This window comes from Mya arenaria, chromosome 8, assembly GCF_026914265.1.
Source record: "Mya arenaria isolate MELC-2E11 chromosome 8, ASM2691426v1".
Taxonomy (NCBI): domain Eukaryota; kingdom Metazoa; phylum Mollusca; class Bivalvia; order Myida; family Myidae; genus Mya; species Mya arenaria.
Window position 1 is genome coordinate 22,049,455 of NC_069129.1, and position 18,976 is coordinate 22,068,430.

Here is an 18,976-nt window from a genome sequence, read left to right on the forward strand (position 1 = left end):
CGCGAAACAAAAAAAACCCGCTTTTCAGTACGGGGTTTTTCTCCTGCGGGATAAAACTCCAAGATTTTACCGATAATGCAAAATCCGTAAAAAACCCACTTCTAAGCTAGTATATTATTGTTATGATGTTAATTATCACTTGTTTAAGGATTTTGAAATACTTGCTTTTTATTAAAAGAACAATAGAAATTTTATGAATGTTTTTTACGGTAGAAAAACCCAGCAAAACCTGTTTTGACTATTTATGATTTAAACGCGATTATTGCACTTCATTTAAAGCAAAAACAAATGTTACTACATATGTATCTTATATGTTTAATATAACAACCATGTTAGTTATGTAAATGATATTATTAAAGGTAATTTAACTAATTTCGAAACTTATGAAATAGTGTAATGTAACCTTTTAAAAAAAATCTTCCTTTTTTAACCGTCTTTAAAAATACTGCAGGAATGAAAATTATACGTGACATTAAAGAGTTGTAGCGTTAAAAAGATGATATTGCTTAAAATTGTTTAATTATTGGTACTTGAATCTGACTTTAAACCGGTTTAACACAAACATACAATTACAATAATCAATACCAGAGTACATGTATCATGCTGGAAAATTACGAATGTGTCAGACGAATTATTTTGTTTTTCATAGAAGATAAACAAAATCATCGAGCTTTGCAGAACGATGAATCAGAATGACTGAATGACACTAAGTTTTGCAAAATGGATATATCCCTAACTTCCATGGTAAGTCATATATATTTTATTCTATTGCATTTTTGTGTGGCTTGTTGAATATGTTACTTTATGTATCAGCTAAGAACACAGGTAGATCTACTTGACACAAACAGTTTTAATAAGAATATCTTAATACACTTATCCCATATATAAGGCGATTATTGATTATGTGACTTGCACCTGTGGCTAAGAAGTAGGACAACTCTTGGTTATGCATCAGTCAGTTGTAACTGCCCCCCCCCCCCCCCACCCAGTCCAGGGAATGGCAGGGACTTTGACTTTCGGTCCAGCTAAGCCCAGGCAAAGGCCCATTTTCCGCAGCTAGCCCCGGTATACACCCAGTCTCGGGTAATCACGGCCTCCCCAGTTCCGGAGAATAGAGGGGACTTTGACTTTCTGTCCAGCCAAGCCCGGGTAAAATCCTTGTCCTACAGGGACGAATTGCCGGTAAAATCCCTGCCAAATGATCCCGTACCCCAAGGACCCTAGGTAAGGCCTCCGGTAATCACAGCCTTCCCAGGTCCGGAGAAAAGCGGGGACTTTGGCTTTCTGTCAAGCCAAGCCCAGGTAAAATCCTTGTCCTGCGGGGACAAACTGCCGATAAAATCCCTGCCAAATGATCCCGTACCCCAAGTAGTCCAAATAATTGTACGTTGACAGATTTTTTTATGATTTTTGATATGGCAAATCCTTAATGTACAAATTGTTTTGTACCAAAAGTGGGTAGTTGTTCCGGGTTAAAGCATATTGCGTCCATTAAATATCATAAAAACAAGTAATATTACCAGATTATGTTATTTTATATTAGTTCCGTACACAAAAAATAAGTATCCAACGAATAATTATGAGTTTGACGGTCTATCTCGAAGCTTGTCGGATGTGGCCTACTTATTACGATTGTGTCGAGTTGTTCCGTTTGGCATAATTGTTGTCTGTGTCAGTCAACTTTCATTTTATTGGAAAGGTAAATGTGTTTTAATGCATTTAATGCTTGTTTTGTGCAAAATAATTTCTTTTACATGTATGGTAAATTATGAATATAAACCTTTATGATCAATTTCAACCATAAAATACTGCACTTAATACAATTTCAATATTTTTCAAACACCTCTGGTTTTTACACAAACCGTTTAGACATTAGGGATTGGAAGAAACCCGTATAACACGTCTATTATTTTAGACTTGTACCCCAAGGACCCTAGGTAAGGCCTCTGGTATTCATGGCCTCCCCACTCTCCTAAAAAAACGGTGAGAAAAAACAACATTATTAGTAAAAGTATTTATTCTTTTCATGAAAGTCTTTTGCCTGTAATTGCGCATTCAACATCCTAATGCAATATAAACTGTCATGATCTGCCCCCAGATTTCAGATTTAGTAAGCTTCTTATGACACAGACAACAGTTTTGCCTATATATGATCTGCAGGTTGGCGCATGATTATTATATATTAATGGCATATTTAGCTGACTGCAGTGGTCAAAATTGACACCAGCCCAAATTTTATTTAGCAGGGCTTGATAAAAAAATAAATGCCAAGCATTAGTGTTAGAAGTCGGGCTTGTACCTTCAAAAGTCTAATTGGATGACTGACTCAGTATGTGCATGTTTTGACATATTTTTGTTACTGTTTGGACTTTCTGGTAGCATAGTTGTGCTTGTTAGATGTAAATTCTTCCCTCAGAAAAAATCTATCCATGGTGTGTGTTTTTCCATGTAAATGTCATTATAACTATAACTATAGTATATGTCACTGTTATATTGGTCTAAATAACTGTTTCAAAGATGTGATTACTTTCAATGTACCTGTCCTCAGAATTATTAATTTGTAAGTTGTATACATGAATGTAATGTCTGTTCGTGAATAACTGTTCCCATGGGATGTATCTCTTCATTGTACTAAATGTCCTTATAACTCTTACTATAGTATATGTCAGTGTAATGTTCGTCCTTGAATAACTGACCCCATGGCACGTGTCTTTGTAATGTACCATACATTTTAGAATGACTATTATGATTATTCCTATATATTGAAAGTCAAATGTAATGTCCGTCCCTGAATAAATGTCACTATAGTGTCATTTTTTGTTATAAAGTACATTTTAGAATAACTATTTATGCTATATTGTATGTAATTGTAATGCTTGTCCCTGAATAACTGTCCCCATGGTGAGATTCTTTGTAGGTACATTTGAGAATACCAATTTCTGGAGTGTGTGTCAATGTTATGTCCGTCCCTGAATAACTGTCACCATAGGGTGTGTCATTACAATGTACATGTCAGAATTACTATTACTATATAGTATAATGTCATTTAGTCAATGTATGTTTGTCTCTGAATAACTGTCCCAATGGTTCAATTCTATGTAAAGTAAATGTCAGGATAATTATTAGTATATGGTTATTGTCAAGTGTGATGTCTGTCCATAAATAAGTCTCCTCATGGTGTGTGTCTTTGCAATGTTCATGTAAGAATAACTATAACTATAGTGTATGTCAATTAAGTCTAGTCAATGTAACATCTGTCCCTGAATAACTCAGTCCTCATGGCGCTTGTCTTAAAATGTTAATATGTCAAAATAACTAGTACTTATAAAAGTGTATACATCAATGTAATGTCCGTCCCTGAATAACTGTCCCCATGGCATTTGTTGTTACAATGATAATGGCAGAATAACTATTCCTATAATGTATGTCAATGAAATGTCTATCCCTGAAATCCCTGTCCCCATGGTGTGTGTCTTTACAATTTTCATATCAGAATAACGATTTTTATAGTGTATGTCAATGTAATGTCCGTCCCTTATCAACTGTCCCCATGGGGTATGTCTTTGCAATGTTCATAAATTTCAGAATAACTATTTCTATATAGTGTATGTCAATTTAGTGTGACAGGCCCTGATTAACTTTCCCCATAGTGTGTGTCTTTCAGGGTTCGACACTAACAGTAGTCCGGTAGTCCGAGACTACCAGATTTATGGTCGGACTACAAGACATTTTAAGTCAATAGTCCGTCGGACTACTAGAAGAAAGTAAATATCACATCAGTTAATTGAGCATAAAATCTTTATTACGCTTAAACTTGTGTAAAACGTGATGTCAAGAAGCCGATTATCACCGGTAAACACTCATTGTAAAGCTTGCCGAAGATGGCCTGATGAACTGCTCGTTCCGGACAACATGGACTGTTAACCGAATTTCGAGCGCATTTCGTATAGCCTTTCGATTAATGTTTAAACCAGTCAGTAGAATGTCTTTATTTAGAAAGGGAAAAACCCTTTTCACACTCTATGATGTGTTTTAATCGTCAGACATGTGCACCTCTGCTTAAATGTCAGCAAGGTAGATTTGGGTCCAAGTGGCAGATTTTCTAAATCCCTTGCATTTTCAGTCAAAAACAATGAAAGATACGATGCAGATAAACACTTGACGGTTGTTACTATTTTTAAATTTTCTGAAAATACAACATGATTATTATGGTTTAGGGTATTGCCAAATGTCGGTGTTTATTTAAAGCAAACAGAAGGAACATTATGTCTGGCTTATGAAATCTTTTAAACTGGCTTTTAGAAGAACAGCTGATAAGTTAATCATACTGCCAAAACAGGTATAATGCAGTGTAAGTGCAGACGATGACAGAGTTGTGTGCTTTAATTTTCGCGCCAAAATGTAACATTTTATACATTGAAGCTAGGGCCAATAACAATTGACACCACGCCGATAGCGATAAGGCTACACCTACAGTGTCACATGACCTCTTAATTAAGGACCTCCGACAAATACCCAGAAGCAGACGATAATAATACAAAAGTTATAAATGACAATCAGATAAAAAATGCATGGAACATGGTAAAACATAGCAATAAAACCAAGTATAACATTAAATAAGTTCATTATTATTAATTGTATGCAATGTATAACTCAGGTAGAATAATGTCTAGACTTTAAAATATTTTTTTTCTAAATAACATCGGAATTTTGTTACAGTACTATAACAGTCTCTATTTTAAAACTCAAATAAAGGGAAACAAAACATGTATTAATTTCCTATCCGAAAATCAACAAAAAAAGATGTTTGTATAGATCCATTGTCAAAACTCAATGGATTTCGCTGTTTTTCTTCCTTTTTCGATTCAGAATCACCTGTTTTATACAAGTGTAATGCATTATTATCATTATTTATATAACTACCTTATTGTTTCTCTCAATGAATAATTTTCCGTTTTAAATGAATTGCAAAACTGTTCTAACAATCAGCATAGAAATTTTGAAACGACCATAGTCATTATACATGCAAAGGTTTTTACTTTGATTTGCGTCATTTTAAAATATGATTTTGTTTTATCTATACGTATATACTTTTTGTGACCTTAAGCTATATATCAGATATTCAATTAAATTTAATAAAAAATGTAACTCTCATAAATTGAGGTGTCTTTTTCACTAATATGTCAAACAAACTTAAATGCAAATGTATATGCCTCAGTTTTAAAACTTTTCGCACAATAAGGAGACAAATTTCAAAATCAAACTTAATCGCAAGATATCATCAATATTGTACACTAATTCTCATAATGATATTTCTTATTTTAAGGCTATTAAAACGGAAATATACGTATATTATGTACGTTTACATTAAGACATTTTGAGAATTGAATTAGTCTTACTAAACAGTCCCTTGTTATCAATTATAATTTTAGCAGCATAAAGGGAAAATGTCAGTATTTCGGATTTCTTAAACTGTCTTTACTATCTCTCAATTATGAGACATAATTTGTGTTAAATATATAAAACAGCGTAATTACACTACTGTTGATATGTGAGGATTGTCGGAGGTCATGGCGGATAGCAACGGCAACTGATAAGCCCTGCCTAATCTGGACGCTAGTTTGAGTGACAGGCAGCGTCATGTTAATTGTTATCTAATTACTCCCATACAAAAAATAATTAATAACACTTTCGGAATTTATTTCATCATGTTTTTTTAAGTATTATATGCTATGTTGTTTAGATTAACAAAGAATACTGAATAGTTGGATGCCAATAATCAAATATTGCTTATCAGTAGGATGTCTGTCATTTGTGCCATAACTTAGCAACGATCTCAGTCGAGGTGTTTTAGTGGCAAGTGATTTATTGCAACATTTTCCTGAAAGTGACAGATTATGGGGTATTTTAGCATGGTTTTTAGATTTTTAATCTGAGGTATTTTAGCATAGTTTTTGCATTTTTTTGGTTTTAAAATTAAATTTAAAGGCCAAAAATTGTTTTGAAGAATGTGGAAATTTTAAGATTGAGACAGATAAAAATCATGACCAATCAAAGGGTTATACTGACAATGTTCTAAGAAGGCTAAGTCTCACAAAACACTGAAGGAATCCGTTGCAGGCTTGCATTTTTATGGACTAACCAGAGTTTTTGCTGGACTACCCAGATTTGGGATCCAGTAGTCCGAGGGACTACCTTGTGAAAAATGTTAGTGTCTAACCCTGTCTTTGCAATGTTCATTTCAGAATTACTATTTCTATAGTGGTGTTAATGTAATGTCCGTCCCTGATTAACTGTCCCCATGTAGGGATTCTATGTAAAGTACACATCAGGATAATTAATTACTGTATTGTATATCAGTGTTATGTCTGTCCCTAATTAAGTCACCTTAAGGGTGTCTGGTGTGTGTCTTTGCAATGTTCATGTCTGAAATACTATTAGTATAGTGTATGTCAATGTAATGTCCGTCCCTTATTAACTGTCCCCATGGGGTATGTCTTTGCAATGTTCATAAATTTCAGAATAACTATTTCTTTATAGACTAGTGTATGTCAATTTAGTGTGACAGGCCCTGATTAACTTTCCCCATAGTGTGTGTCTTTGCAATGTTCATTTCAGAATTACTATTTCTATAGTGGTGTTAATGTAATGTCCGTCCCTGATTAACTGTCCCCATGTAGGGATTCTATGTAAAGTACACATCAGGATAATTAATTACTGTATTCTATATCAGTGTTATGTCTGTCCCTAATTAAGTCACCCTAAGGGTGTCTGGTGTGTGTCTTTGCAATGTTCATGTCTGAAATACTATTAGTATAGTGTATGTAAATGTAATGTCCGTCCCAGAGTATTACTGTCACCATGTAGCAATTCTGTGTAAAGTACATGTCAGGATAACTAATTACTATATAATTGTATGCCAATGTTATATCCCTAAATAAGTCTCCCCATGGATGCACCAGTCAATTGTATCCACGCTCCCGCCCCCCCCCCCCCCACCCAGGTCCGGGGGTATACCGGGGATAGCCGGAGAAAAGGGCCATGTTTTTACTTTCCAGGTGGTCCCACAGGGCCGGGTGACCGTGGTGGTTTTGTCATAGGGCCAAATTAAGCCAAGATTGGGCCTTATATAGAGTCTCTGGGGTGCGGGGGCATTTGGCCGGGGTTTAACCATCAGTTCGTCCCCGCAGGGCGGGGATTTTACCCGGGGTCGGCTGGACCGAAAATCAAAGTCCCGGCTATTCCCCGGACCTGGGGGGGCTGTGGTTACAATCGACTGGTGAATTATAATGTCAGTCCCTAAATAAGTCTTCCCATTGGCGTGACTGTCATGGTAATGTACATGTACCGGTAATTATTACTTTAGTATATTATTTTAAAACTAACAGTAGGATGTCAAAATGACTTAATTAATTACACCATGATAAATGATAATATATCATGAGTGGATGGTACTCTGAAATTGCAGAGCTTAATATTATTTTTTTTAGTTGAAAGATTTTACTATTGTTAAAGTGACTGGTCAATAAACAGAATTTATGATGAAATGGGTTTCATTTTCCTACAGCAGCCTTGGCGAAACAAAATAATCCGCTGAGTTCTCTCCATTCCTTGAAGCTGTCAAATAAGTTCACATTTGGATTATATATATCTTAAATATATATGTCTAATGTCTACACTCATGCACAATATTTTGCTAAGAATTGGGCGCAAGTCTGCTAACGCGTTCACAGGGGGTACTTTGAATGACTGGGGAATAGCACTGTAGCGCCCCTAGTGTGCCTCCTTGTTTTCAGTTCCTACTGAAAGATTACTGTTGGTCAGCCTTAGAGTATTTGAGGTTGGCTGATGTAGTTTTTTCAACAGTCAGAGACTTCTGTTCAGGATTTCCACTCCTTTATTCTAAGAATAGTGTTCCTTTTAAATCAGCGATAACAAATAACACAATTGCAATTGCAAATCCAGTATGATTTAAGTCTATTTCATGTATAGTTATATGAATTTTTCATATGTGGCAGGTCTATTTTAGAAGTCTTTTGTTTATAATTGTCTCTGTGGCTGCATTTATGCCACTCTGATCCTGTTGTTGTTGAGATAATGAAGATAAAATTCTCTATTAACAAAAAGTCCACAATTAGAAAATAGTAGGAGAGAACATAATTAAACTTTTCCAAAAAAAAAAATCTTAATCAAGATATGGAAAGGGCCCTTATAATAACCTAATTAAACTTAAAATTAAAAACAAAAAGTAAGACTTGTTAATTACTCTAAAATCTAGGTGTTAGATGACATTAAAGCTGCACTCTCACAGATATATATACCATTTTGACAACTTTTTTTTTGTTTGTCTTGGAAAGAGCAAATTTCTGCCTAGATATCTGCAAATAAATTTATGATTGCTGACAAAATCAGATCGTAGATTTTCACATTTTTCTGTTTGAAAAATTGATGTTTTTTAAGGAAAATGCATATTATATCATTTTTGGATTTTTTGTTAGTAGTTTTATTTATATAACTGGTTCCATGGATTTTTGCAAAAATTGGCTGGTTCCAAGGCAAACAATAAAAAGTTGTCAAAACGTTCAATCTGTGAGAGTGCAGCTTTAAGTGCACTGTACAAAGAAAGCTGGTAAAAATAATGAATAAACACTTAAAGCAAAATTATTTTTAAACTGGGACCAATAATATGTTATCTTACTCCCAGGTTTAAACAATTGCATATAATAACAATAATTATAGTTTTGTCTGGCTTTTCTTACACAAATAGAAACTAATTTTTTAATCAAACAAAAGACATTAAAACTGCATATCCAGAATATCCTTGAAATAATATCAAAATGCCAAAATAAAATGTACCAAAAAAAACAAAAAACATCTGAATTAAATAACAATTAGCCACTTTAGCAAAATGGAGGATTATACATTTAAGATATTCACATAAAATTCACCTCAATTTTTCCTTTCCATATGATTATATATATTTCTTATTTTTTTCCCTCTTTGCTATTAGCCTATAAATCAACATGACCATAAGCAATTATTTTAATCAATTCTGTGAAATGCTATGAAATTGAAGTTCAATTCTAAATTGACAGTCATGTATCTCTTCCAATATTATAAGGATTTATATTTTAAGCATAATTAAGGAATATATGTATTTTGATCAATTAAAGTGCATAACTGCAGATTATGTTTATTATCTTAAATAAATTATAAGCCTATTCATAATCATATTTATAGCACCATTTTCAGAATAATGATTGTCACATTAACCAGGCTTTCCCTGTATAAAACTGTCATTCATAAAGAACATTAAAAGGCAATTTTAACTCAGCCAATCAGATGTCAAAAACAGTGAAAGGGGCAATGTCAAGTCCAGTGAAAGGGGCGGAGCTAAGATAAATACGGACATGAAATGTAGATGGATCTTACCAACTGAGGAACTATTTTGATTTTCCTCATTTGCTTGTAATAAAAATTAAACTTTTATATTGATACAAATTTATCAATATATTATTGAATATAAAAGTGAATTATAAAAGCAAAATAATGACACCAAACATGACACATCTTGCATAAAGATTCGCATTTTGATAAACTTCCTGGAATTGTTATAATCAAAATACCTTGCACCAATATATCAAATCCTACTCCCACACAATGCAATGTAATAAAGTAAAAATATATACAGTATGCAGCAAAACTGTCTTCAAATTAAATCCTTGATTAGGCGAAACAAATATTCTTAGTTTCTACTAACATCCCCCAAAAAAGGGTAGATAGGTAGGCATTACTTTTTTTTTGGACGACCATAATTCTTTAGCAAACTGACCTGTATCAGGGTATTATTTTAGGTCTCTGAAAAAACGCATTTTGATCAAAACGCCAAAAAAAAAATAGGAAGAAAAAAATAAATTCAGATGGGTGTAAACAAAGATTTGTATAGGCCTTATGATGTCCATGTTATCATATCAGTGATCAAAATAATCACAAGCCCACAAGCCCTGCAAATGTTAAGTTCTTTCTTGGCTGTCAGGGGCCCAGGGCCCACTTCAACTCTTGATTTATGGTAGGTTCTGTTGAAAGTGTTTGAAGCAAAATACTAGTTTAAAAATATTGGCTTTGAAGGTCTCCATAGTAACACTTCTAAACCTAACAAATGGAGTGAATTAGAGGGTTAATTGGGGGTAATAAAACACATCTTGATAGTGACAATTTAAGTTTTAATCTTTCAAGTGGTGGTTCAACTAAGGAGGGATATATATATATGGTAAACGGACATTTGCCCCCCCGGACATTTGCCCCCCCGGATGTTTGCCCCCCTTTTGGACCATGGCGGACATTTGCCCCCCCGCCGTTTTCGAGGGGGCGGACATTTGCCCCCCCTCAATGTTCGAGGGGGCGGACATTTGCCCCCCCTCCATTTTCGATGGGGCAGGCATTTGCGATAACTTTAATAATCTTACAAACTATCAACACCAAACATGTGTTTGTATTAAAGTGCGATCCAACACTACAATTAAAGCAATCCCGATCGCGCTAATTACCTATGTGTGCATGATATCAAAGAAGTGTTAATTAATGAGAAACAATTAAAGCAATCGTCGGCCACGTCAATCCCTCGCTTTGGACTGTCATCTCCTGCTTCGAGAAGGACGCTGCAATGGTGGAAGCAGAGATCCTCCGTGTCCAGAGAGGCCAGCCATCAAAGAAGCCAGCGAGGAAGGGAACAGTACGATACCAGAAGACGTTGAAGACCCTGTGCCAGCAGTTATCCAATGGACAGAAGACGGTCGAAGAGTTTCTGCAGGCCATTGGGGGTCACATCCGACTGCGTTAGGACTGAACATCTGTAATGTACCTGTAATATGATATGATGAATGTGCTAAAATGAATGTGCTATTTTGATCTTGATTAGTGAATTACTTATCATACCATTCAGAGAACAGAAACGTATTTTTTGCTGTATATACTTGTATATATGAGTGCTATAAATGTGCTATATGACTTCTGATTTGAAATAAAAATATTATAAAAGGATTTACATTGTTGTCTTACCTAAGCCTACATCGTCACATGTGTGACCTGAACGGTGTAATCTGTATTTATATGTAATTAGTGACAAACATACAAACTGGTGTAAATCGGTTGGCAGTTTGCACGTAAATTGAACAAATAGTTAAAGAAAAAAATGTTCATTTATTTTATAAATTAATATATTTTTAATATCTTGGTATAAACTTATAAAACCGGGGGGGGGGGCAAATGTCCGCCCCCTCGAAAACGGCGGGGGGGCAAATGTCCGCCCCCTCGAAAACGGCGGGGGGGCAAATGTCCGCGATGGTCCAAAAGGGGGGCAAACATCCGGGGGGGCAAATGTCCGGGGGGGCAAATGTCCTAGAATCTATATATATATATATATATATATCCTGTAACATTCTAAACTTTAGCATAAAATGTTAACTTAAATTTAATAAGAAAAAATATAATTAAAATGTGAAACTTTTTTGTCATTTAAAAAAACTTGTCACAGCTTCACATTCTCTTATTTTTAAGGCCTTCGACATATTTGAGTGGGATCCTGAAACAACCTCTGACACAACAACTTAATTTACAAGAACAACCCTGCGTATAAGAACTACAATACTTCTGACAAAAACAAACAAAAGCAACTCCAGATTTATGAACAATTCTGATTACTAGAACATGAACACCAACCCCATCTTCAAGAACAACAACTTCAACCCCACAACATCAACACTTCCTGCAGGGACAACTACAAAAACATCGGCTTCAAGAACAAATTCATCCTAAACACAAACATCAGCAACAACAGCTACCCGAATAAAACTACTCGAACTACAAGAACACCAGCAACACACTCTTTAAGAACACCAGCATCATCATCTTCTTCTAGACTTGCAAATGCAACAAACACCAAAGACAAAGTTGAATGGTATGTATATATGAATGCAAAGTTTTGACATACACATGTATAAGATATAGTTATTTGTCTTATTCCATAAATATGACCTACTCATTAGAACGTCATTGATTAAATTATGTAATTGAATAAAACTAAACAATCAATTTGCTATCATGGATTCTTTAAGTCAATGAGCATATGACTTTTTTTATTGTCTTTTTATTTTGTTAATGTCTCAAAAAACATTATTGAAGTATTCAACAATATATTTTGAATAGGCTTTTTTTATTGAAGATTATGTTCTGACATGCAACATAACCTACTTTATTTGTGTGCATTGTAGCCATAAACTTAAAGGGACTAGACACCAGGTTGGCAAGTACAGTATTTCTTCAAAATAAGCCTAGAACTGTCGATGTGATCATTTAGAAGGCTGATAATACAAAAGGGTTATTAGTACTGTGTTTTGATCCGGGAGGTTGTATTTAACTTGAGTGGATTTTTACAGATTCGGATTTCACAAGGCACAAGCCTCCCGGATCAAAACGCCATACTAATAACCCTTTTATTATATATATACATTACTAATTTACTTGTTACATCACTTAAAAGCCACATGTTTTCATAATAAATGTCATTTTAAAGGGTCTGTCTCACAGACGATGAAATAGCGAAAAAAACAAATTGTCGAAAAATGACATAAACTTGGCATCGATGTGTACAATGCATTGAAACGTACTAATTGAAGTACCACATAGTTTACAATTTATTTAAGTTATTAGCAGTTACTTAGTATTTTTCCATTAAAAAAGATTACTGGGTATGTGTTCAAGGTAGAATTCATTCAATCATGCGTGATTGGCTAGAAGGTGTTATCACGTGAAGTTGGACTTCAATTTTTGCGACGCGGGTTTGACCCGTTCTCCGACACAATCTTTTTTTTTTTACATTTTGGTACTTTTTTTACAATTATGACATCAAAGCGTAACACATTCTATTAGATAATTGTCCTGAGATTCGTTACAGAAAAAACTTTTTTGTGCAAATCTGTGACACAGTCCCTTTAAGGACACATTATTTTGTTTTATGACATCATTTTAACATCACGCAATGACACTTGTAAAGTTGTTATGACGTGACGTCACAAGAGTTGAAAACGGCTGTAGTGCACTAGAGTGGAATACAGACTACTTTTTTTTGCGATATGTATTATGTGTGGATAAATGATGGGTATATAATAAATAATTTTACATGATTAAAATAAACAGAGCAATCATTTGACTATCTCATTTGGGTTTCATTGTGTAAAAATAGTGAATTAAGTTTTCCAAGTTTATATTATATCCATTTATGAATACAGATAAATATACTGATGCTTTTTTAAACTTACTGGGATATTATATGTGGTAAACACACCCCAGAAAGTTTCATATCGACAATATGTGCAAAAGCTGTGAAATTATGTGTCTTAAGCAATGTTATATAGCTATTAAAGTAAGATTAAAAGTTATACACTAGTACTAGTATATCAATTGTATGTAAGTTTTTGACAGTTATCTATTTTTTTTGCAATTGTATCATCTGGTGTCTAGTCCCTTTAATAAACTCTGTTTGAATTAAATTCATACATAATTGAAAAAAATGACAAGCAGCAATTGTCATCACTTGATTGTTATCCTTGCCTTGGGGTTAAGTTTTGCGTTCAGGTCAGTTACATGAAAACTATCAAAGTTGTCACTTTGAAACTTGGGGAACTTGTACATCTTATACCCTTCTTCACATTATACCCTAAAGATATTGAGTCTCACCTGTTTTAAGGGTAAAAAACGTGAATTTTGGTTGATTTTGAGAAATGGACACTAAGCTTCTTCATAGAAAATGAAAGGATTATGCCTTCAATATATCAAACTCATTTAGAAGGGAATGGGGAGGATGGGGGATATTTTAGTATTTGTGGACTATAGTCTAATTATTTTAAGTTTAATAAAATAATGTGCTTAGAAGGCGGCTTACAAGCAAACTATCAGAGCTATCACTTTTAAACATTGGAATATTCACTTTCAAATGTACAATATGAAATAAATTTACAATAAAAGGATATAATCAGACGAGCGTTCAGAACCCGCAGGTGGTGCTCTTGTCATATGCCAAATGTGCTGGTATAAACAAGCGCCATTTTTGTGTGAAATTAAAATTTTCCTTTCTAAAATTGCAGGCTAACTTCAATGGAGAGGACAGAGTAATGGCAAAAAGACGATCATTTTAAATAGAGGAGGAAGAGGGATATGTAAAGAGTGTTCTGAGGCCAGGATATCAGCAGTGCGTTCAGTCAGGCGAGCGTTTTGTATCTCTGTTGCAACGCAGCGCATATTCGTTAAGCGGAAACCAAACAGCAAACGTTCGCCGCAAACATCTTTCATCTTTACTGAACGCGTTGCAGATTCACGATTGGGGAGGGAGGGGGGGGGGGGGGGCGGTGGAACAATTTTCGAGAATTATTGACATACATGTGTATAAATATATATATATATCATGGTAGGAACTGTTTGCCTTGTCAACTGTGACTTAAATATTTAGTTCTTGTGTCAGCCTGTGCTTATCTCAAATATTAAATGACATTTTTTTGGTTTGTTTGATAGACATGATAATTATATAACTATTAAATATAAATGGCAACAATTATAGATAAAACATTGTTACTCAGGTTAACTTTATAATAGATAATTAATTGTTTATATGCAATATATATTAAAGGATGCATATTTCTTTTATTCTTGAATCTATTTTTTGTGTGTTTTTTTTTCATATATCGAAAATATTTTTCATGAATGTGGGTTTTTAATTCTTTGTCAGTCTCAGAAGAATTAAACAACTTGTGTTGAATTTATTTGCTAGACTGAAACTAGGCTGTTAATATTGGTCAGACTAATTGAATCAGAGAATAATATGTACAGCTAATCGGATTACTGACCAATAGAGTGAATTTAGTCAATGATGTATGACCCTAAGATTAAGATTGACTTAAAGCTGCACTCTCACAGATTGAAGTGAACTTCTTTATTTTTTGGCTTGGAAAGAGCCAATTTATGCGGAAATGCATGAACAATAGTGTCATAAGACTGCATACTTTCTTATTTAAGTTCAAGAAGTGATGTTGAATGCCATTACATTAATTTTCGAACAGAAATCTACAAATCTGCGATCTGATCTTTTGTCAGCAGTCTGATTTGCAAAAAAGAATGTAGAAATTTGCTCATTTAAGACAAAAAAATAGAACAGCTGTCAAAACCGTAAATCTGTGAGTGTGCAGCTTATTTGCATATTTTGAACTTATGTTTCTTCATTCGTTTTTTTCATTTTTAAAGTTATTATCAATTTAGATCTTAGAATATTGTTTTTATATTGATTTATAAATATATAACAGTATTATACTAATATCAAAGTAAATTTGTACTGGCCAATTTTAAATGGACAGTTAAAGCTGTACACTCACAGATATACAATTTTTACAACTCTTATATTTTTGTCTTGGAAAAAGCACATTTTTGCGTAAATATCTGTAAACCATTGATAAAAGATTGCTGCCAAAATATCAAATTGCGGACTTTCATATTTATGTTTGAAAATTAATGTTTTATTGCATAAGACATCAATTTTTGAACTGAAATATAAAGATCTACAATCTAATTTTTCAGCAGTCTTATTTAACTGTTTTCTATGGAATTTCGAAAACTATGGCTCCAAAACAAAAAATAAAAAAATTGTCAAACGTTCAATTTGTGAGAGTGCAGCTTTAATAAATGGTTAAATGTTGTTGTTTTTTAATTCTGATTTTTATAATAAGTTGATGATCGCCATGTATCATTGATAAAACATGTAAAAAAAAAAAATCTTGTTTATTTTCCAACGCTGTTTTGCATTTAAATTTGCTCTCCAAAAACTTCTGATATGTGGTTTTAAAATGTTTGTTCATCCTTTATTCAGCTAGTGGATGGAATTCATTAAACTCCTGTATTCAGTACACCATGCAGCTCTTCCAATTGTTTGAATGCAATTATTTCACAGAATCTGATAATAGAGGGACCAGACTCAAGATTCTACATTGCAAGAAAAAGTGAAAATTGTCAAAATTTATCATCAAACTGTTATGTTTCAACAGTGTACAGTGCACTGAATCTTACTTATGTAATCATATAAGTCGAAATTAACTCACTTTGTCTACCATGTAAATCGAAGTAAATTTAGAAATAGCAATCATGTATTTATCTGTATATATGTTTATGTGACCTTTACATGCTTAAAGTAGATATGATAATACTAATAAACGGGAAAATCATTATGTGCTATTTTTTAAAGATTACTTGTCTCAGAGAGAGAGACAGTGATGAAATCTTTTAAACACATTAAATGATGTAATATCAGTCTCATAATAATTGGTATTGATTCGGCTAGGCTTGTTTTGAGGTAATATTGAATATCTTGTTTTTGGATCATCTGGTGTCCAAGTCCCTTTAATGTATGTCTGGGTGGGAATCAGCCACCGGGGTCAGCCACCGGGGCTGAGTAGGCGACAATGCTAGTGCATTGTCTATCATGGGTTTAATCCCCATATTGAACAGTCCCTTATCCATACTGTTTTACCAACCCTTTAACATTCAGTATAAAACATTGTGGACACAGGGTATAGATTACAAAAGTATTACATTAGTATTAAATGGGTTGTGTCACTTGTGTGTGTGTCTATGGGGGAAAGATTTTTGTTAAGCAAAAAAAAAATGTAGTCATTAATGGTATTTTTCCTAGACAATAAAATAATTATAGATAATTATTAAAGCTGCACTCTCACACATTGAACGTTTTGACAACTTCTTTAATTTTTGTCATGGAACCTGAAAGTGCATTCAAGACTGCTGACAAAAAAATAGTCACAGATTTTTTCTTTATAAGTTAAAATTTTATGTTTCATGCATTTTTCTTGAACCGTAAGAAACGGTTTAGAGAGATAAAAGATAAGTTTTCTGACTGAAATTTAAAAATCTGCTTTCATATATTTTGACAGCAGTCTTTAACCACTGGTTTCAAGATACCAATAATTCGCCTTATTCCAGAAGCCCATAATGCTTTGCGACAAAGGTGACTTCCGGTTTATTTCCGCATTCAATTTCCTAGTTATCGATACGAGTGCAAGGAAGAGCATAATTGGCAAAATAGATCGATAGGTGAGTAAAACATGTTAGGAACATCAGGTTATACATTCTTCTATAAATATCTACCGATTTCTGTAAATGTCAATGAAGTTTTCGACGTTTATACACAACTTCAGTACACATTTAAGTGGGTGGGGTAAAATAACAAATATAATGGTAAAGACTTCCATAGTAGTTCTCAAAGACTTCAAATACATATTGGTTGTTATGAAGTATGCATTCAATTGTGGTTTGTTGAGTTGTTATTAAATTAAATGAATGATATGTTGCAATTAGTGTGAAATTGTTAAAATCTGCAACTTCAAAACAGTCAAGTAAATGAAGCTTAAATGTGATTAAGAAGGGCATTTAAATACTGACTGCTGTGCTGTATGTAAACAAATATGCAGGTCTTAAAATAACAGTTTATTAATATTGTACTAGTAAATTGTAACTATTTAAATATCTGACTGATTTTAAAGTTGCACTCTCACAGATTAAACATTTTGACAACTGTTCTTTTTTTTTGTCTTCGACTGCCAATTTATGCAAACGTGCAAGAAATCCAGTGATATATGACTGCTGACAAAACATTGAATCGCAGATTTTCATTTTTAAGTAAATAAAATTATTTTTAATGCATTTTTCTTAAACCTTAGTAACGCTTTTAAAATTAGCCATAAAATAATAATTTTTAAATGGAGATATGAAAATCGGTGATCTGATTTTTTTTGTCAGCAGGCTTATATCACTGGTTTGCAGATATTTACGCAGAAATTGCCTCTTTTCAAGACAACAAATAAAAAAAGTTGTCAAAACTCTATATCTGTGAGAGTACAGCTTTAACAGTTAAGAGTCTTTTTTTTTTTTCTGGCTAAGTTGGATGATGATAAAACTATTTATTTTATTTCAGAGATGTCCATTCTGGATGTTTCATTCCGCCAAGTTGATGCTCAACAGGAGTAGGCAGTTGATACCATTGATCTGATAGCACCTGCTGTATCAGTGGTTTTACAAGATATTTTTGTGCAAAACACAAGAGACAGAATCGGTTCAAGAACATAGATAAAATAAATGAAGTGTGTCAATATGAATGAAAACTTTCCTTGACTGCAAGGATTAAAGAAATGCACACAAGTGACATAAATTTAAATGTTTGGTACAAAAAGTAGACATTTAGAACTTAAAATTATGACACAGGATGTGAAACAACATTTTATAGCCGATAGCAGTCGAACAAGAGATTTTTCAAAAAGAAGCAAGATGTGTTTTTTTTACCCTTGGCAAATGAACCTTTAAAGGGATTATTGCATACCAAGGACAATTTATTGTTATTGAATTATATCATGTTTAATGTTATTATTAAATTGTAAAAAATACCGTTGTTATTAATATGATTGTCTATGATCTTTTTATTCCAATGACTGTGTAAACTCCCATGGTTAATATTAAAAAGACATAAAATCGAGTTAACGTTTGTGGGCAATAACTAGCCACCCGGTTAACTTAATTTGTAGGAGCACCGTGCTTTTTCCGGCAGCCCTTGGTTCGAGCTTTTTCCTATCATGTTACTTTAGTATTGTTATAGTCAATAATCCTAGGTGTCGTTAGCGCAGTACTGTAGGCCGGATATTTTCTTGGCCCAAATTCAAACAGCCTTGAGATTTAAATGAAACTTGGTACACATGCAAATATCCAGAAACAATAGGCTCATGTCCAGCAAGATCATACATAATATTTCAAGACTTGAATGATTCAATACATCTGCTCCTATGTATTTTAATTTTCATACCTAAAATTATTCATCATTGTAAATACAGTGCTCAAGTTTAAAGCTGCATTCTCAGGCTGACCATTTTGACAA

The 18,976-nt window shown here is 33.6% G+C and overlaps 2 long non-coding RNA genes across 2 annotated transcripts; both read left to right on the forward strand.

Annotated features, from left to right (window-relative positions):
- Positions 1-446: 446 nt before the first annotated feature.
- On the forward strand, positions 447-14,368 carry LOC128242676 (uncharacterized). Its single transcript, XR_008262664.1, has 3 exons — positions 447-744; positions 11,557-11,956; positions 14,142-14,368. It is a non-coding gene; the product is annotated as an uncharacterized LOC128242676 (long non-coding RNA).
- A 2,656-nt stretch (positions 14,369-17,024) lies between these two features.
- Positions 17,025-18,491, forward strand: LOC128242291 (uncharacterized). Its single transcript, XR_008262575.1, has 2 exons — positions 17,025-17,145; positions 18,026-18,491. It is a non-coding gene; the product is annotated as an uncharacterized LOC128242291 (long non-coding RNA).
- Positions 18,492-18,976: the final 485 nt, after the last annotated feature.